This window comes from Rhinatrema bivittatum, chromosome 6 (genome assembly GCF_901001135.1).
Source record: "Rhinatrema bivittatum chromosome 6, aRhiBiv1.1, whole genome shotgun sequence".
Classification (NCBI taxonomy): Eukaryota; Metazoa; Chordata; class Amphibia; order Gymnophiona; family Rhinatrematidae; genus Rhinatrema; species Rhinatrema bivittatum.
The window spans coordinates 257,078,425-257,099,467 of NC_042620.1; the positions used below are offsets into that span (position 1 = coordinate 257,078,425).

At 47.1% G+C, this 21,043-nt stretch overlaps 1 protein-coding gene across 1 annotated transcript in view; it reads right to left on the minus strand.

Moving 5' to 3' along the window:
• LOC115094144 overlaps positions 1 to 21,043 on the minus strand; it is an 85,439-nt gene that overhangs the window by 44,232 nt on the left and 20,164 nt on the right. Inside the window, 1 exon segment of the mRNA XM_029606893.1 lies at positions 592 to 679. The gene's annotated coding sequence lies outside the window, so the exon portion shown is untranslated.

Here is a 21,043-nt window from a genome sequence, read left to right on the forward strand (position 1 = left end):
TAGCCGCCTACCTTATCAGCCAGATATGTTCCTAAATATTCATTTAGTGGGCTAACTTCTGAGTTAGCCAGCTAAATACTTTTGAATATGGACCTCAGCATATTTCCATGAAGAACATACCAGAACACAGAAGCCTGCAACAAGGAGCCTGCCCCAGCCAAAACTATTGTCCTGGAATACTTCCCCAAGGAAGAGACAGAGCTACCTAAGCAGATTGCTTGTAGCCTCTAAAACAGCCCCAATCGGAAATGGTCTTGATGGGGGGGGGGGGGGGGGAGCTTTGGATAAGCACTCATAGCTGGCCTCTGAATTTTGGTTCCTAAACTTCCAGGACCACTCCACAAAACAGTTCTCTTAGAAAGGTTAAAACCGTACAAGGCTGACGTTGCAATGGCCGTCACTCTGTGGGGTAGCTCCCAAGAAGGACAGCCATATACTCTGGCTCCATCTTGAATTAGCACTGAGCAGGCCAAGCAGAAGTCTGACCAAAAGGAGTTCCCAGCATTACTTACCTCCATCAAGCGAGTTTCACCAGTTGTGAATCTGTCTGGAACCTATTGGTCCCTGTGTAGGAAGGTTTGAGATCCTTACCTGGGGTTAAGGTCATCATGGCCTTCTTTGAGGAATGCTGGCCCCAATGCAGGAGGATTAGAGTCATTAAGCCATTGAACATAGCAACCTGGGGACAAAAGATTATAGAAAAAAAGGAAAGACTGTTTAAGCAGAACCTTACTCTTTCTATAGTGCAAAGCCCTAAATAGTTTGCTTTCCTCCAATTCTGGTCTTAAAAGATGAGGGCAACTCCCCCTGCCCTTCAGTGATCCAACATCCTATCCTCCTATCTTTCTCTTCCCTGGGAAGGGAATATAGATCCCTCATAGTTTTGGTCACCTTAAGTCTGGAATCAGGTGTCCCACACTGAGGAGATTCTATCTCCAACAATTAGATGCAGCAGGAAGCACACATAGGGGTGGGGTGGGCCTACGAGTACACAAGAATATTAGATCCCTTTACAAACTGTTTCCCACCCTCTGAGAGCAGAAAGGGGTCACGGCCCTGGAATTAAGGGTCACCAGCTCCTATCTCCTGAACAGCTTTCCCAATGAAGCATTACGTCCCCTTCTGAAGAAGCATGGCTACCTCCTCCTCTTGTCCTGCTGACTATCTAGTACTGTCCCAGCCAGAGGAGCACTCTAGCACCCCTAACACTGCCAAGGCCAACTGAGGTTCTTCCATGTGGTATCATGAATAATGGCTGGGGAGTGCTCAAGGAGGCATCCAAAAGATGTTGCTCAAGCAAAACTACCCTGGAATTTGTTTTTAATTATTTATGTATCTATGTATTTAAAATATCTGTTATTCAACCTTCCATGGTATAGGGCAGGATACAAGATACACACATAATAAAAAAGGATACAAACTTAACAATTCAATAAAAATCTATTAATTTAAAACAGAAATTAATATAATACAAAAACTTAAACATAATCATTGTAAGCCATTTGAAAGAGGTCGGTCTTAAGAGCTTTCTCAAATAGCTTCTAGTCCTTGATTGATCTTAAATTTGCTCACAAGGAATTACAGAGGGTAGGGCCTGTGTCCCGGTGGACAAGTTTGTGTGATGGGTTATTGGGGAGACCTTGACTAGAGGATCTAAGGGTTCTTGTTGGTGTATACAGCTTTAGGGAAGCTGTAATCCACGGCGAAGAGATGTTATTTATTTATTTATTTATTTATTTATTAACTTTTATTTACCGACATTCGTGCAGCACATCATGCCGGTTTACAAAAAACTCAGGTGGGTGATACAATAAAAACAATGTACATAGAAAATAAAAGTAGAAAACCATTACAATGTAACCTTAGAGCAAATTACTATTTCTTATAACCTTAGAACAAAATACTATTTCTTACAAAAAACACATTAAAACCGCACATTATCAAAAAGAGATAAAGTAAGTAGAGGGGGGATGTTGTCTCTTCTGGGGATCCTTAGGTGGTGGTGGGGGGGGGGGAAGCGGGGGAGGAAAAAGGAAAGGGAGAATGTTCGAGTTGAGGGGGCTGGGGAGGAATTAAGTATGGTTTGTGTCGGGATATGCTTGTCGGAATAGCCATGTTTTGACTCCTTTCTTGAACGTTTGCAGGGATGTCTCTTGGCGTAGGAGGGTGGGTAGGGAGTTCCAGAGGGTGGGGCCAGCGACGGAGAAGGCTCTCTCTCTGGTGTGGGTAGAATGTGCTGCCTTTAGAGAAGGGGTGTGCAGGGTACCTGCATGGGTTGTTCTTGTGGGTCGGTCGGAGGACCGGTAACGAGGCATTTCGTCGAGCCAGGTGTGGTTATGTTTGTGTAGGGAATTGTGAAGTAGAGTGAGGGTTTTGTATTGTGAGCGGAAGGAGATGGGTAACCAATGTAGGTCTTTTAGTATGGGGGTGATGTGGTCCCTTTTTTGAGTGCCTGTTATGATTCTAGCCATGGAATTTTGTAGAATTTGGAGGGGTTTGATGGTGGTGGCGGGGAGTCCTAGTAATAGGGAATTGCAATAGTCTAGTTTTGTGAGCATTGTGGTCTGTATGACTGTGCGGAAATCGTGTGTGTGGAGGAGGGGTTTGAGTTTTTTTATGATGTTAAGTTTGTAGAAACCCCCCTTTATTAGATTTTTGATGTGGGGTTTGAAACTTAGGTGTTGGTCAATGTAGACGCCTAGATCTCTTACAACCTGGGTCTGAGGGGTGGCTGTGGTTGTATTTTGTGGAGTGTTCTGTCGCATGGGGAGAGTGAAGCGTTCAGGCTGCTTAGAGATGATGAGTAATTCTGTTTTTGACGAGTTTAGAGCAAGATGGAGTTTAGAGCAAGATGTTATGTGGGAGACTGTGTATTGTAACTGCGAGTTTATACTGTACATGCTGTGCAATAGGCAGCCAATGTAGAGAAAACAGGAATGGAATAATGTGTTGCCGAATAGGGGTACCAGGGAGAATACAAGCAGTTTTCTGAAGCATTTGAAGTGGATGGATAGCACTTGAAGGCAAGCCAGTGTAGAAAGAATTGCAGTAATCCATACCGGAGAAGAGGAGAAATTGAAGAACTATGCCTAAGTTACGGGGATATAATAAGGGCTTTAAGGGATGTAGTAGACAGAATTTCATGAATAAGGATTTATTTATGTATTTATTTGTATTTTCTATACCAACATTCGATTTGGCATATCACATCGGTTTACAGTTAACTCATGGTATAATATGACAACGGTGTCTTATTATTATTACATAGTAACAGAGAACCTTAATTAACAAACTGGAACTTATGTTTGATTTGGATTTGGTTACAGATTAAATAGGCTGCAGTCATCTTCAGCAGTGCAAGCTTAATATGGTCTTAAAAGCACTCTAGGAAGCTTCATTTGTGTAGAGGGGAAGAGAGCTGGTTCTTTGGGCTGTTCCCTCATTTGCTTCACTAGTGGAGAGGGTGAAACAGAGGAACCTCAATATGCCAGGACGACACCTGCTGCAATAATAGCTCCATAGTGAACTGGAGCTGAACAGACTCTGCCATGCCTAAGGGTAAATCTGTATCCCCTCATGAAACTTATCCATTCAGCTATTGAAGGGAAGTGAGAGAAATAGCCTGGCATGCTTGAGTTATTTCTATTTGAATTTTTGGGGGGTTTAAGCGGCAGTAAAAGGGCTGCTAATCCTGCTAAAATGGGAGGACTGACCAGGCCATTACATGTGCACCATAGTTCTGCCTTATCCCATAGCAGCCAGGGCTTGAACAGTGAAAGCCATCCAGTTTCTGGCAGCATGCTAACCTGTCATGGATTGCACCCTCCTACCTGATACCTATCTGCTTGCAAACCAGGCAGATTGCATCAGCTGACATGCTGAGCTACTGTGACTTCCCTCATCTCACTTTTTCTTTCTCCCATGGAGAAATCGGAAGCCAGTCGGAGGGAAAGTTGATCACCTCCGACGCCCTGACAAGAGTCCAAATCTGGCACAGCATCGTAGGAGACCAATGGTACTTCAGGGAAGAGGCTGTGCTGCAAACCTTTTTATTTTTCTTCTTTTTAAGCTCCTGCTCTACCAGGGAAATCAGCCTGTTGGCCTAGGATCCCTGACTGTAGCTCCTGCTGCTGCACCCAGCAAGGAACAAAGTCAATTAGGGACCACCTCGTGCTTGACCCACTGGTGTGGAAACTCAGATCCCAACTGAGTGGGTTCCCAAGGGAGAAGGAAGAATCAGTCCAACAAGACCATCACCCGGAACACCCCCAGGACTTGGTATACACTCTATCAGGATCCTGGGCCTAAATCCTTCCCGGGAGCGTTTACTCATAGCTGCACTAATCCACACATCTACACCCATCTGCTGGAGTCAGAGAAAATACTGAAGAGCTAAAGGCAGCATCAGACCTTTGTAAGGGGAATGAAGTCAGCTTTGAGTTTTTTCCTGTTTCCATCTACTGGCAGGAGGACATAACCGACTTGTCTGCACTTGTCTAGTATGGACAATAAGGAACCATTTTTTGTTGTGTCTTGATACAATTAAATCTATTTCTGGCATCCACAATATCCAACTGGACATTTCTGGATGATGAGAACAATTCTCTAGCTGAACTTTTATTCAGCTAGAGATAATATTGATAATATTAATAGAGATAATATTGATATTTAGCAAGCTTATTTTGCCTTCAAAAAAGCAAAATAAAAACGCAATAAAATTAAAAAAAAATGGCCAATAACATTTTTGAGCCTGACACTGCACCCTTGTTTACTTCTTGCATCACAGCTTTGCTTTTGATACTATCCTCTTTATATAGATTACTAACATGTTCTTGTCTTGATTCTTCCTGCTTCCTGTATAATATATTTACTTAAGTGATACATAGCAGTAATTAAAGGGTACACATCTTGTCAAAACTTTGTTTTGACAGGTGGCCACACCCACTTCTGGGTTAAGCCTCACCCACTGACAACCCCCCCTCAGCCAATCAGCATTCACTTCTGGGTTAATCCCCACCCCTTTTCCTGCCTTATTTATTTATTTAACATATTTATATACCGTTTTACCAATCAAAGATTGAACAAAGCGGTTTACAGCCATAAAAATCAAAATAATAATAAATTCAAATAAACTAAAATATAAAAGATAGAATAAAAAATACAAATAATATCTTGATCAATAAAATTAAAATCTCTAAAAGGAATAAAACTATTACATTATAAAAAAACATAGAGAGAAAGCTTAAAGAATTAACGTAAGAAGCCTAAAATAGATAAAGAGTACAAACGGCTAAATTCCCTGAGTTAATCCACTATTGTGCCTGTTCTGAACTCCCAAAAGCTTCCTTGAACAAATAGGTTTTTAAAGCTCTTTTAAACTCCTTTCTATTATAAATTTGTCTCAAGTCATCTGGTAGAGTATTCCACATGATGGGGCCGGCCACTGAAAAAGCTCGTTGTCTAGTTACATTAAGGGCTGCCGTTTTTACTGTGGAAACTTCTAATAAATTTTTCCCGCTGATCTAAGGTCTCTTGAGGGCTTGTAAACTCGTAATGTAGAACAGAGCCAGATGGAATCAATATTATTTAACAGAGAATGAATGACCATAAGAATTTTATACCTTATTCTAAATTTAACTGGTAGCCAATGTAATTTCTGCAAAATTGGAGTAATATGCTGTTTGATGGGTGTTGCAGTAAGAAGACTGGCTGCTGAATTTTGGATTAGCTGCAAAGGTCTGATAGTCGAGACTAATAAGCCCAAATACAATCCGTTACAATAAACAATTCCTGAGAAAATTAGTGCTTGCAAAACTGATCTATAGTCATGTGAAAATAAAAAAGACCGCAATCATTTTAACACATGAAGTTTGAAAAAAGAATTTTTTACTACTTTGGCTATATGTTGCATCAAAGATAAGTTGGGAGTCGATCCAAATCCCTAAGTTCCGTGCTACTTTAAAGATTTGAATAACATCATTTCCCAGCAAAATATTAGTTGGAGGAGCATTACTAGAGTTTGATATGAAACTAAGATATAAAATCTCTGGGGGTTTTTGTTAAGTTTTAATCTAATATGGGCCATCCATTGTTCTATAGTACTGATGTATAATTGAATCATGGAAAATGTTTCTAACCAAGATGATTTGTAAGGTACAAAAAGCTGAATGTCATCAGCATACAGTTTACATTGCAAATTTAAAGAAGATAGAATATGACACAGAGGTAAAAGATATATATTAAATAGAATTGGAGATAATGAGGAGCCTTGAGGTACCCCTGTTACTTGGGAATAGGATGACGAAGAACAGGAGCCAATGTTTACTTGACAAGAACAGTTATTGAGGAAACTGTTAAACCAATCCAATACTGTGGAGTGAATTCCTATATGTTGAAGGATGGAGATCAGAATTTTATGGTCTAACATATCAAACGCCGCCAAAATATCCAGAAAAATTACAATGAAATCAGTATAAGAGTCAAAGCCTCTTAGAAAAGTGTCAAATGAGGACAGAAGAAGGGTCTCTGTGGAATGCCCCTTTCTAAAGCCATGTTGATTGGGATTTAATATATCATTTTTGGTTAAGTAATCTTTTAATTGAAATAAAACCATTGATTCCAGAGTTTTTGCCAACGAAGATAATGAAGCTATAGGCCTTAAATTGAAGAAATCCATAAAGGAAGAGGTGGGTTTTTTTTGATAGGTAATACAGACATTTGTTTAAGTACGTCAGGAAATTTTCCAGATTTTAACGATTGATTAACCATTTGACATATATGATCAGGACAGCTGTCTACGATTCTTTTGAATAGAGAACCTGAGCAAGGATTAATAGGAGAATTAGATATTTTTTGTTTATTTATCCCCGCCCTTTGTTGACATCTAACACAGCCATGCCCATGCCCCACCCTTTTATCCCTTTTTTGATGACATCACTTCCAGTCACATCCCCCTGTCTGGCTCTTGTGGAGGATGCAGACCAGAACCGGAAATTCGATTTCCAAGACAGCAGCGGGGGCCTGGAGACAGGAAATGATATGCCTCCAAGATGGTGACTGTTGTGGTGGGATCCGAAAATATCACAACTGAGCATGCGCAGTAAAACTGTTGTGAAACATAATACAGGCAACCATCTTGGAATGACATCACAGGCCATTACATCATGCCTGAGCATGCTCAGATCTTTTGTTTACAAGGAGAGAGCACAGAGGGCAGCCATGTTGGAAGGAATGAGTATGCTCAGTAAGCAGCTGCGGGGGTTTGAAAGGGTAGTCCATAGCATTCATTAAAATCCTTCTGTTTACTGTCAAATTAAAAAAAGAAAATCCTTTTGTTTTCTTTTTTGCCACAAAGCATACATTTTTGTGCGAGTGTTTTTTTTTTTTTTTTAACAACATTGCTGTTGGAGAAAGAAAAAGAAAAGACCAGTTTTAAATAAAAAGCTCACGTCTCAGTAGAGATTTTACAACCCCTTGCTGCTTACTCCCACCCATATCATCCCCCTTCCCCCATACTTGCTGACAGGTCGATACAGTAAGGTCGAGGTAGAAACAGTGAGGTAGTGTCAGGCGCACCCTTCCTCCCCGCACGCACAGTTCTCTTCACTAACTCCCCGATACTCTCCTCTAATCGCATGCAAATGCATGCCGCGGCTTTAAAGCGGTAGGGAAGGGTTATGCCCGCGTAACCCATTTTACTGTATAGGCGCTTAATACAGCGCCTATACAGTAACCTGGGTGCGCTGGTACCTGTCATTTCAAATGACATTTGAAATGACAGGCACCAGGAAGTGTAAAAATCAAAATTTTTAAATACCTGTCGGAGGGCCGCGTGGGTCCAGGCGGCTGGCGGGATCCGGGGGGCCGGTGGTCGCGTGTTAAATCTAGGCCGCGGGCGGGTGGGCGCCTGTTCCGGGCGGCGGCGGCGGGGGGGGGGGGGGGCGGGTGGACGCGCGTTAGTTTCAGACGGCCGCGTGGGTCCAGGCGGCCGGCGGCGGCGGGAGCCGGGTGGTCGCGTGTTAAATCTAGGCCGCGGGCGGGTGGGGCGCCTGTTCCAGGCGGCGGCGGGGGGACACGCGTTAGTTCGAGATGGCCGGCGGGCGGCGGGTGGTCGCGTGTTAAATCTAGGCCGGGTCCGCACAGGCGCGCATGTGACTGCCTTGAGCGCCGAATCGCAGGGGTCGCACAGGCGCACATTCATTCATTCACTGCCGGTGGGGGCTGCCGGAGAGGCAACCCCCACCGGCAGTGAATGAATTCATTCATCCAGGCGGAGGAGCCGGCTGCTTTCGCCACCGGCTCCTCCGCCTGGATGAATGAATGCGCGCCTGTGCGACCCCTGCGATTCGGCGCTCAAGGCAGTCACATGCCGTGACATCACGCCTTGAGCGCCGAATCGCAGGGGTCGCACAGGCGCGCATTCATTCACTGCCGGTGGGGGCTGCCGGAGGCAGCCCCCAACAGCAGTGAATGAATGCGCGCCTGTGCGGACCCGGCCTAGATTTAACACGCGACCACCCGCCGCCCGCCGGCCGTCTCGAACTAACGCGTGTCCCCCCGCCGCCGCTGCCGCCTGGAACAGGCGCCCACCCGCCCACGGCCTAGATTTAACACGCGACCACCCGGCTCCCGCCGCCGCCGGCCGCCTGGACCCACGCGGCCCTCCGACAGGTATTTAAAAATTTTTATTTTTTCTTCTGACAGGTGTTATGTGTCCCACATCATTACTTTTCTCGATCATCTCTGTATCGCTTTTTTTTTAAATTGTGTTTTATTGTTTTTGAGTATCTTAAGCGGTGTCGATGGATTTGTTACTAGACTCACAGTCCTAACTCCTACTAGGGGGAGGCGGTAAACTAACACGTTACGGCCGCGGCAAAACAGTGCGTTACTAATGAGAGAACCTGAGTGCCCGTTACGGTATCGGAGGGGAATAGCTAATTCCTTCATTATACAGCTAATTCGTTCATTTACATGCCGGGTGCGGGAAGGGTTACGCGTCTGTTTTAAGAAGCGCTACGGACGCGCAAAACTGGAGACTGTATCGCTGGTTTGCCTTACGCGTCCGAATTGTGCGCAGCGAGCTCGTTACAGACGAGAAATCTTCAACTGAACTTTACTGTATCGAGCTGTGAGTTAGCACAGATAGCATTTGAGAAAAAGAGAGAAATGACCAGAGCAAGGGGAAATGAATTTTTTTTATCGCTCAGAGGTGGACCCTGCCCTCTTTTTATTTTGTTTTTTTTACTAATTTCTACTCCTTCTTCTAAACTCGGAGCTGCCTGATAAAAAAGAAATAGTTGTAAAAATATAAAAATGAGTAGAAGCCAGGATATTTTTTTATTTGTTTTGTAAAAGCAAAGAGATTGTTTTATCTACAAGTCGTAAATTAGCTGCTGTTTTCTTTAGGTATTCCAGAGCCCCTCTCCTTTCATCCCCTTTCCTCCTCTTTCCACTAGAGCTCCTTTGCCTCTTTGTTTTATTACAGCTGAAGCCATTACAAAGTGCACAAGCATATTGAGAAAAGATATTGTTTTTTAAAATCAGCGCTGCCTTCCAAAGCAAGTGAAACGTTTTATTAGCTATGAAAAAAGAAAAGAAAAAAGAGACCAAGCACTTGGACCTACACTGTTAGCCATCATGGAATAAGCGCGCAATCTTGGAAAAAAGAAATGTATCCTGTGTAGTTACCATAGAAACCACTACACGCCCCCTTTGCTTTTTGCCCTACAGAGAGCAGAAGCAGTACTACAGCCCCCCCCCCCCCAACCACAAACCAATCCCTCCTCTCTCCTTTTTTGAAAATGTATTTACTTTTATTTTTTGATTTAAACATGAACATAAACTTGTGAAAGAAAAAGGGGGAGGGGGAGTATTCTTTGTCATTTGCAAACCAAAACATGCCTGGACAGGCCTTTTGAAAGAAGTGTAGAAAAGGAGGAAAATAAATTGCAGTTTTTGTTGGGTGATAATGATAATAATAATTAGAACAATTAAAGCTCTTAACAGGATATTTTAAGGTGGCAGAACCCACATGGCCCCTCTGTTTTTTTCCCATCCAGAGGCCTGAAGTAGTACTGCACCCCAACCATAAACAACCCCTCCTCCTTCCATTTTTATTTATTTTAGTTTTAGTTTTAAACATAAACATAAGCAAACGTGAACATAAAGGGAGGTATGTAACGATATAGCACATTTTAGCCAAGGTTTTTGGAAAGCAGAGATGTACAAGAAGTTGTTAAAAAAGTGTAGGCAAACCAAAAAAACTCAAACCCCTTCTACACCTAAGTGACTTTCGCACTATATTGCAAGCCATCATTCTAACTAAAATCAATTACTGTAATGCCATTCTACTAGGTCTACCAAAAAGCACAATCCAACCCCTACAAACTTTACAAAACGCTGCTGCCCGTATCCTCACCAATGTACACAAGAACGAACATATCACCCCTGTTCTCAAACATTTGCACTGGCTACCTATATCCACCCGGATACAATATAAAACACTCACCCTCATCCATAAATCCCTATACAACAATGACATGCAATGGTTCAAGGAACACCTCTGTTTCCACAATTCCAATAGACCCTGCAGAAAACAACATGCAGCCTCACTTCACACCCCTTCCCACAAAATGATAAGACTGAAGTCTACTGCAAACCGAGCTCTTTCCATTGCTGGCCCATCCTTATCGAACAACATGACTCACACCTTACGACAAGAATCTTGCTACAAAAAATTTAAATAAAACCTCAAAACTTGGCTCTTCAAGCAGGCCTTCACATAACTACCATTACCCCCCCCCTCGATCTGTAGCTAAGACTGCCATGCGACACTTTGCCAGAAGCCAGCTGTAAATAGGTGGGCCCAGGCGGAATCGCCGAGCCCACTCCAATAACGGACGCGCCACCCCGGGCCCAGCGGCGGTCCGTAGGAGCAGGAGGGCGGGGCGAGAGGGAGCGAGCTTAGGGCGTCATTAGCGGGCGCCCGCGGCGCCGGCAGATGACGCAACGGCCCCCTTAAAGGGCCGTGGCCGACCAGCAGCCACCCCTTTTTAGACGAGAGCAGCGAGCAGGGCGAAAGCAGAGCAGCAGCAGCACCGAAAAAACTCGCCACACGGTAAGCCTCCTCACCCCCGATAACCCACCCCAAACTTGTCCTGGCAGCCTCCCGAGGTTCGTCTGCCTGCAGAAAGGCAGGCCGCCCCCACCCTCACCACCCGCCCTCCACGGCAGGCATACCCCCAAGCAGCATGCCCGGCTCCGACCTTCCCCTATGCTTTGTTCCGGACACGCCGCCCCCCTGCAGGCTGGACTCCGCCTTCCCGCGATCCCCCAGCAGCGGCAGGTGCCGGCACCCTCCCGCGGCTACGATCCGCATCATGCGCCGCTCGGCCAGGTTACCCCAGCAGGCCGGACCCCCCCCCCCCCTCGCCCCCGCGCGGCAGCTGCTGGCGCCGGCCGGACAAAACATTACCGCCACGCTGCTGGGCCGCACCCCCCCAGCAGGCCGGGTCCCGATCCCCCGCTCCCTCCCGCAGGCACCGGCACCCTGCCCGGGCTCGCAAAAAAAAAAAACAAAAACCCCATGCGCCTCACGCCCCCCCCCCCCACCGCGGCGGCCCCCACCGCCAGCGCGCCACTACCCCCCCCCCACGCATGCCCGCTGCCCCCCCCACACGGCGGCACTCAGACGGCCCCTACCGCCAGCGCAAAAAAAAAAAAAAAAATCGGCCCCGCTGTCCCACGTGGCCGCCGGCGGCCCCCCCCCCCCCCCCGGGTTGCATTGCCTCGCGCCCAAGCCTACAGCTTAAAAAAAAAAAATTAAAATAAATAAATAAATAAATAAATAAATTTATGTATATACATGTATTTATATAATAATAAACCTGAAAGCATATTTTATTACCAAAAAAAAAAAAAAAATTTTTAAATTACTAATAAAAACATAGATGCGATGTGTTTGAATTGCTTGTTTGTGTGACCGTCGCCTATCATGTCACTATGGCCGGGGGGAGCCCAGCTACCCCCCCCCCCCCGTGACGGCCCAGGAGGACCCACGATGACCCACGAGCCGAAGGGGGGCGAAGGTAAGTGGCGCACGCCCGAGCCGGGGAAGAAGGAAACGGTGGGGGGGATGCGGGGCGTTTGGGGGGCCCCCGAGGGAAGCAGGCAACCTAGAAGCCGGAGGGGGGCAGAGGGAGCCAGTTGACTTCGCACGGGCAGCGGGGCCCAGGCACAAGCAAAGGCTGCTCCGGTGATTTAGCGGAGCAGAAAAGTCAGCATGACAGTCCAGAGGAGGTAATCGGGAGGGACCGGGGAAGAGGAGCAGCAGGATAGAGGGACAAAAAAAAAAAAAAAAAAAGGGGGCAGAAGAATAATGGGAGCACTGCGAGTTTCGCCGCTGAGTGCAAGGGGCGGCGAGTTTGAATACAGCGAAACGAAAAAAGGGGAGGGAAATGAAAAGCAGGTGCTAGCAAGCCTTTAACTCAAAGGGGGCGAACTGGCCGCGGGAGGGCCCTGGAGCCCGGGGGGGGGGGGGGGGGGGGGGGGGGGGCTCAAAAAGGGCAGCGCGGATAGCTCAGTTGGCAGAGCGAAAGGGCAGCAGAGAATTAGTGGGAGCCTTAAGCCACGGGTTCAATTCCTGTTCAAAAAAAAAAAAAAAAAAGGGTCGTCTTCGTAATTTAATAGGGAGAGCCGGGTACCGGAATGAATTGCTGCTTGATCAATATTAACAACAGCACACTTTCTTACAGCATTTGTAGACACAGAATGTCACCCCGCAGAAATACAGGTCGGGCATCGAGGTCCGGGAGTACGGCCCATTCGCAAAGAATGACAAGATCCAAGGCGGCAGAAAAAGGCATCAACGCAGGAGGAACGACGAGCCCCAAGCCGCCAAGGAAACAGAAGACCCGTGGCAGGAAGAGAACAAGAGGTGAGCGTGGAAGGAGCGGAGGAGTGGATGGCAGAGCGCCAGTCATTGAGAAATCCACACCTGCCGGACCAGTTATCGATGTAACTACCGAAGGGGTAGCAGCAGAGGCAGTGGAGATGGAAGCTGAAAACGCTCCCAACAAGGAGCAGGATACGGCGAGCCAGCCGAACATCACTCAGCCACGTTATAGAGACCGCTCCCCGAACTATGATAGAGGGACAGGCGAAGACTGGCAGTGTACCACGCCAGGATATAATAACTACCAAGAAAGTGAGTCCCACCCCCACAACCAATATGAGCGCAACTATCCGGAAGATTATCCCTGGACGTCCCAAGACGGCTTAGGAGAGATCCAGGGAGGAACGAGAAATTAGAACACCGGGAGAGGTAGGCAAAGATGGAAAAATCAAGCCACCCACCCTAGTTGGAACTTCACGACGAGACCACCGTACGAGCAACTACAAGGAAATACATACGAACAACAATACCGACACGAAGAGCGGGATTGGGCAGAACCCCCCCGACGAGTACCACAATACCAGGACTCAGACGTGGGACAAAACACATCTCTGCAGTACTCAAGACCTACTTTTCATGACACGGGAGCAGGACCAAGTACGAACAGCGCAGCACGGGGAGGGTTCGACTGGAGCCCGAGGACCGCAACCCAAATTAGAGGCAGAGGTTTAACACTGCAAGGAAAGCAAAGAGGGTCACAGGGCAACGAAAGAGAACAAGACGAGCAACCATATACAAGGCAAGCAAGGCAGCCGCAGATACAGGAACGAACAGAGGCGAGTGTGGGAGCAAAGACGGGGACACGGGGCTCAAGGATCCGTTAGATGGGGCAGAGCGTACAGGGTCGCGCAATAGCTCCAGTTCAGGGAAGAAGAGCCATAAAGCTAAGCGCAAGCGAAGAGACAGCACCAGCTCAAGTAGCTCCTCTAGCTCTTCTAGCTCATCATCCTCCGAGTCTAACAGCGACGAGCAAGAACCCAAGAAATGGAGCAACAAAGACTCAAGAGGGCCACCCGCACTGACGACGTTATCCGAGTTATGGGAGGAAGTGCCCAAGCGACTAAGAAGAAGATACAGAAGAAGAAATACATAGATATCTTTAGCATACTATTAGGAAGACGGAAAGCCGAGGGGCACAAAAAGTCAAAAACAATGCACAACAAAGAAAAGGAGAGGAGAATACCGAAGACTATAGTTAATTGGCTTACGTCGTTTCTATACATGGCCAGCGTAGTCGGTAGGAAGGATCCTTCACAATACGGACCGATGTTGGCATATGCAGTCAATATCGCCAGAGCTTATCAGCAACACGGCGGATGGTCGTGGCTAAATTACGACGAACAGTTTCGGGATAAGATGGAGGAGAACCGATATATGACATGGGGAACTCAAGACGTCAGTCTTTGGATTCAGCACATGACGTGCAAAACAGCAGAGCAAGGAGTGAGAGCTAGGAACTCAAGAAGAGCTTCCCCGTATAGATTAGCAACGAAGCCGCTACAAGCACACAACAACACTTGTTGGAAGTATAACAAAGCGGTATGTACATTTCAGGACTGCAAATTCAAGCACGTGTGCACGATTTGCGCCGCACCACACCCGATGATAAAATGCAACAAGAAAGCATCGCCGGGGAGTAAGGTTAATCCATGAGAAGATACAATTTGAGAAAGCACCTTCGCCAATACAACTGGAAGCGTTGAAACCATGGCTCCACATGTATCCAAACAGGACAAGGCAAATAAATCTGGCAAGGATTCAAAGAAGGGTTCATTATCCCATTTCAGGGACAAATACAAGGAGAAAATACCAACAACTCTCCTTCGGCAACGAAGCACAAGGACATCGTGCTGGAGAAGCTACAAACGGAATTAGAATTAGGAAGAATCGCAGGTCCATTCGGGCGACAACCATTCCACCTCATGTGCCTATCGCCATTAGCTGTAATCCGAAGAAGGAAAAAGGGAAGTATCGACTCATATAATTTATCATTTCCTCCGGGAAGGTGGTAAACGACCACTTGCTGCAGGAGGACTGTTCGGTGCAATATGCATCTTTCGATTCAGCACTGGCACTGCTGCGGACATGCGGAAAAGGAGCGCTGATGGCGAAGGCAGACATTGAGTCCGCCTTCAGGCTACTTCCAGTTCACCCAGATAGCTTCCCATTGCTCGGTTTTACCTTCAACAACCAATTTATTTTGACAATGCATGCCCATGGGGTGCTCCATTCATAGCGCTTACTTCGAGGCTCTTCAGCACGTTCCTGCATTGGGTCGTAGCAAAGAAAGCGGAATCGAACATATCATTCACTACCTCGACGATTTTCTATTCGTCGGCCCCCAAGATTCCAACTCATGCGGAAGCCTGCTCGCGCAGTTTCAGTTAGTCACCGCCGAATTAGGAGTGCCACTAGCCAACAACAAGACGGAAGGCCCAGCAACAACGATATCATTCTTAGGCATAGAGCTGGATTCAAGAGAATGACAGCGAGTCTACCCATAGAAAAAGTAGCGAAGCTTCGCGACATGATCCGGCAAGCGGGATCCGCAAAGAAAATAACACTGCGAGACGCGCAAGCCATATTAGGAACCCTGAACTTCGCCTGCCGGGTAATCCCTATGGAAGAGCGTTTATGAGGAGGTTAGCGCAGCAACCGTAGGGATAAAGAAGCCGCATCATTACCTGCGGGTGTCAAAAGAGATTAAAGATGACTTCAGGAATTTGGAACTCCTTCCTAGACAAATACAACGGAGTGTCCGTCATTCAAGATGCCCCGCTATCCAATCAGGACCTGAACATACAAACAGATGCCTCGGGCGGATGGGGATTCGGAGCCCTGTGTCAAGGGAATGGTGCGCGGAACCTTGGCCGGAGGAATGGAAAGAGAAGGGCATAACAAAAACATCACTTTCTTAGAGCTTTTCCCATATGGGTAACGCTGGTGCTGTGGAGCAAGAAACTAAGCAACCGTCACATCATATTCTGGTGCGACAACCAGGCGGTAGTGCACTTCTTGAACGCACAATCAAGCAAAAATGCGCGCTAGTGGTTAATTTACTGAGGGAAATAGTGTTGGCAGGCGCTTAAACACAACATAACCATAAGAGCTAGACATGTGCCAGGGGCGGTTAAACGGCGCGGCCGACGCGTTATCCCTGGCTAAATGGAATTTATTTCGCAAGCAGGGTCCCTACAGCAGACGAATCACCGACAGCAAATGCCGGATCGGTTATGGCAAATTGGTCTGCCACAACAAAAGACCTGCTCCGAAGATCGTAGCGACGGCGACATGGGACCTCTTATTGCAGGAGCTACGAAATAGTAATCCAGTTTCCTTCAGGGAAAAACGGCTGGAGACAAGGACCGGCAAAAGAAGAGCTTCTCATTAAATTCATCGCCTCGAAAAAGACAATGGAGTATCCAGGAACACAGTTATCAAGCGTCTGGCCGGAGCAGCATTCTTTTTCAAAGCCTTCGGATGGGGCGACCCCACGAAATCATGCCTGATAAGAAAAATGTTGACGGATGGGCAAGGAAGATCGGCCCCAACAGAGACGGGAGGCACCCTATCACGCACCTCATGTTGAAAAGCGTTATGGGAAGCGTTAGCGGAAATCTGCTCATCTAATTTCGAGACCAAGTTATTCAGGCTCGCTTTCTCGCTGGCATTCTTCGGAGCGCTCAGAATCAGCGAACTAGTGGCCCGCAACAAGAAAGGTGAGGGAGAGAATGGGTTGATGCGGAAGAATGTCCAGTGTACATCGGAGACCCCTCAGCATTACAATAAACAGATCAAAGACCGATCAGCAAGGGAAAGGCGTTACATTAAACCTCAATAGAATAGCGGGCTGTAAGACATGCCCAATCTTTAACTCACTAGAATATCTAGCCGCCCGTCCAGAAGGAGGCAAACATCTACTGATACATCACGACGGATCGCCACTGACAAGATTCCAGCTGATAGCAGTACTAAAAGCAGCGGCAACCAAATTGGAGTGGGACACGGGGAAGCTCAGCTCCCATTCGTTCCGAATCGGTGCGGCGACAAGTTCGGCGCAGGCTGGATTAGACAGGGAAACAATTAAGAAGATCGGAAGATGGAGATCGAACGCCGTCGACACTTACGTACGGCTGGACAAGGTTATATTCAATCGCATTAACCAAACCTATTGATTCTATTTTACAGAACAACAGAGGGTACAGCGGTCCGCCTGGATCATTGGCCACTCATACGTAAGATGGGCAGCCAAGAGAGCGATCGGACTGACCGTATGGGCAACACCTCGGTCTGGCAACACAAGGATGGAACATCACTGGCAAGGAAAATCGGGCATGCATTGGACGCAATTATTGCCCTGGTTACGGCGCCTGAAAGAATCCAAGGGCGGCTCCAGACGCGATAATCCTGCATCTGGGGGGCAACGACCTGAATTCACTAACAGGCAAAAGTTTAATACAAATGATACAGAGAGACTTAGTATTAATATCTGAAATATACCCGAACACCGCATTGGTCTGGTCAGAGATCATTCCGAGGCCCAAGTGGAAGGACTCTAAATTGTGGAGCAGAGGTAGAAAGAAGGTTAATAAGCAGATGGAAACATGGACACGTAAGAGAGGTTGGCACCAGATTAGACATCAATGGGCAGAGGACGGGTGTCAGGGTTTGTACAGAGAGGACGGGATTCACTTATCCGACATAGGATATGACATATTTAATAATATGTTACAGGATGCAATAGAAGCAGTGGGTTTAAAGTTAGAAAAAGGCCGCAGCTAGTCAAGTAAATGGGGGAACGCGAGGCAAGGTTACACCTACCTCGCGTTATGGCGGTTACCCGGGCCGGATGACTATATGGTAAGGGATGCCGGAGGCATCACCGGACGGCGTGATAGCCGTCAGCGCCAGGGGAGGCGTGGAAAAGGCGGGTGGTGCGGCAAAGCGCACATGGCGGGACCCACGGCGGCCCTGGCTAAAAAGACGCCTGGCTAGGTACGGCGGGCAGTTAAGGGAAGCGCATTTGGCTCGGGTATACCAGAGAAGTTATTCAAAATGTAAAAGGAATAAAGCTGCGGCCTTTTGTTTATACCAATTAACAGTTGTAACGTGTTTATTTGATCATGGTGTGGTAGTGGGGTAAAAACAAATGGGAAAAGAGGGCTGGCGGAAAAGGAACGCCAATACAAATTGAGCGGGTGATGGCTGCTAACGTTAATCTTTTGTATATATTTTGTGTATATTTAGAAAGAGTTATTTCCCACTTGCTACCCTTTACCCTGCTCTTGTAGTTCACCAGCAACCCTTCCCTCTACCTATCTTGTTATACACTAAAGTTTAATGTAAAGCCAGTTGCTGAATTTTGCTGTTATACTGTAAACCGATCAGATGTTCCAAACGATGAGTGGCATATAAAAAACCACAAATAAATAAATAAATAAGATTCTGCAGCCCTTGTTTTTTCCCCAAACATACATAAAATGTTTCTTTAAGAAATGAAAGAATTGAAAAAACTAAAACTGAGTTAACAGGCCAGTGCTGTTTCATACATTAAGACTGCAATACACTTGCATATATATATACATACACACACACTCACACATATGGCTGGTGGCGTTACTAATTTTTAACCTTGTAACTTTTTTCTTTGTCTCTCTGAATTGTGTTATAAAGGCGAAATTGAGAACTAACTTGTCAGGCTGAAATGTGACCAGGGAGCAATAACTGACAAGCACCAAAACCCGAGGCTTGTTGAAAAAACATTATTTCAACAGTTTTAAAGGTCTTGCCTCTAGCTAAAATCGTGGTAGCTCAGACGGCAAGAGCATTAGATTTCCACCGTTTTTAACATGCATAGAGAGTAAATTTTGACAGTACAAGACTACAAAGTGATCATACTGGACAGGTCGAAAATTCCTTTTTTTTCTTATGGTACTGGAATGGATAGGAATGGGGCCAACAAGTCTGAACATGTCCAAGGTGAGTGTGGTGAGGCAAGGTAGAAGCAGGCCCATACAGCATGCTCTGGTCTTTTCTCTCTTTTTCTCAAATGCTGTCTGTGCTAACTTCAGTGAGTAAGGGAGAAAGGGGTGTGATGTAGGTGGGAGTAAGCAGTGAGGGGTTATAAAATCGCTACTGAGATGAGAGCTTTTTATTTAAAACTGGTCTTTTCTCTCTCTTTCTCAAATAGCACCATAAAAAACAAACAAACAAAAAAAACAAAAAAACACTGGCACAAAAACGTATGCTTTGTGGTAAAAAAGAAAACAAAAAGATTTTCTTTTTTTAGTTTGACTACCCTATCAAACCCCAGCAGTTCTTCTGAGCATCTTCATTCCTTCCAACATGGCTGCCCTCCGTGCTCTCTCCTTATAAACAAAAGATCTGAGCATGCGCAGGGATGATGTCACAGATTGTGATGTCATTCCAAGATGGCTGCTTATAGCATGATTCACAACAGCACAATTAAAACATGCTTTGTTTTGGTTTTACAGCACATGCACGGTTGTAACATCATTTCCGGGTCCCACCACAAAAGTCGCCATCTTGGAGGCGCATCATTTCCTGTCTTCAGGCACCCACCGCCATCTTGAAAAACGTATTTCCGGTTCCAGTCTGTGTTCTCCACAAGGACCAGCCAGAGGGCGCGACTGGAAGTGATGTCATCAAAAAGGGACAAAAAGGGGCAGGGAATGGATTTGGCAATGACAGATGTCAACAAAGGGGCATGGCTAGGGTGGGAAAGGGTCGGGGCTTAACCTAGAAGTGAATGCGGATTGGCTGAGAGGGTCAGTGGGTGGGGATTTCTCCAGAAGTGGGTGAGGCCGCCTTTCAAAATAAAAGATGGCTCTAATTTTAACTGACTTATGTTCATTTTTGCTTCCTTCAAGGACAAATTCCCTTAAGTTGCTAGGCATTATAGACACGTTCCTGATTCACTTTGCCTTGCATATAATCCTATATGTTATGAACTCACTGCCCGCGGGTTTCCCCGCGAGCAGGCACTCACCATTTGCTGCTTTCTTCACCCGACACGGCATGGACGCCGCCGTCGGGCCTGTGCACGCGGCCAGAGCCGCGGACTGTGATCTCCCCTACGGGCCGGAGGCCGCCCCGACTTGTCCTCTTCACCGCGGCTGGAGCCGCGGACTTTCCTGCCCTCCATTGCGGCCGGAAGCCGCCGCCGACGTCACTTCATCTTCGCGGTGCAAAGGCCGCATTCCCAGGTCGGAGTGGCGGCTGGAGCCGCCCCCAGGCCTTCCTGCAGCGGCTGGAGCCGCCGCCGTCATCGGGCCTGCTCCTCAGGCCCAGCCCTGTGTCTCTGCGCTCAGACTTCGGTGCAGGCCGCTGTCCGCGGTCCTGCACAGCTTCCTGCTTCTCCTTAGGCGCCGGCGCGCGCCTCTCTTCTGGATTTAAAGGGCCAGGCACAAGAAGTGTGCTAGCCCCACCTAGGGAGTGGACTTCCTCTACCAGCCCTATAAAAGGGCTGCTCCGTCATTCAGTCTTCGCATTGCATCGGAGTTGCTTCTCTCTGGAGGCTCCTGCCTGCCAGAGCTCCGTCAGGTCTTCTACATCTTTTCCATGGAGTTCTTGTTGTTTCGTCTTGTCATGCCAAGTCATGTTCGTGCCTGAGGTCCCCGTCCAGGTGTCCTGGTGTCTCGTCTTCATCTCCTGCTTCCTGATGTTCCAGGTTCCTTGGTGTCCTGCTCCTGTGTTCCGGTGCTCTTGAGCCTTCCGTACTGCCGGCCGTGGATCTTCCAGTGATGCTGCTTCGACTTCGGGGATGCCGGCAGTGGACTCCAGTCCCTGCGCTCCTGAGCTTCATGTCCTGTCTTCGTCTGTGATGCCGTTGCATCAACCCAAGCTCCTGTGTATTCGTCTTCAGCGCTCTTGAGCCTTCTGGTACCTGTAGGCCAGGGGTCCCTCGGATGGTGTGGTGCCCGAGTGGACTAGCCTGCAGGTGGACGTGTGTCCTGTGCTCCTGAGCCGTCATGTCCTGCCAGCCGTAGGTGGAGCTTCGGACGATACCAGCTTCGTTGTTGGAGTTCTGCTTTGACTGGATCCTTTCCTGAGCTTGTCCCGTTCTCA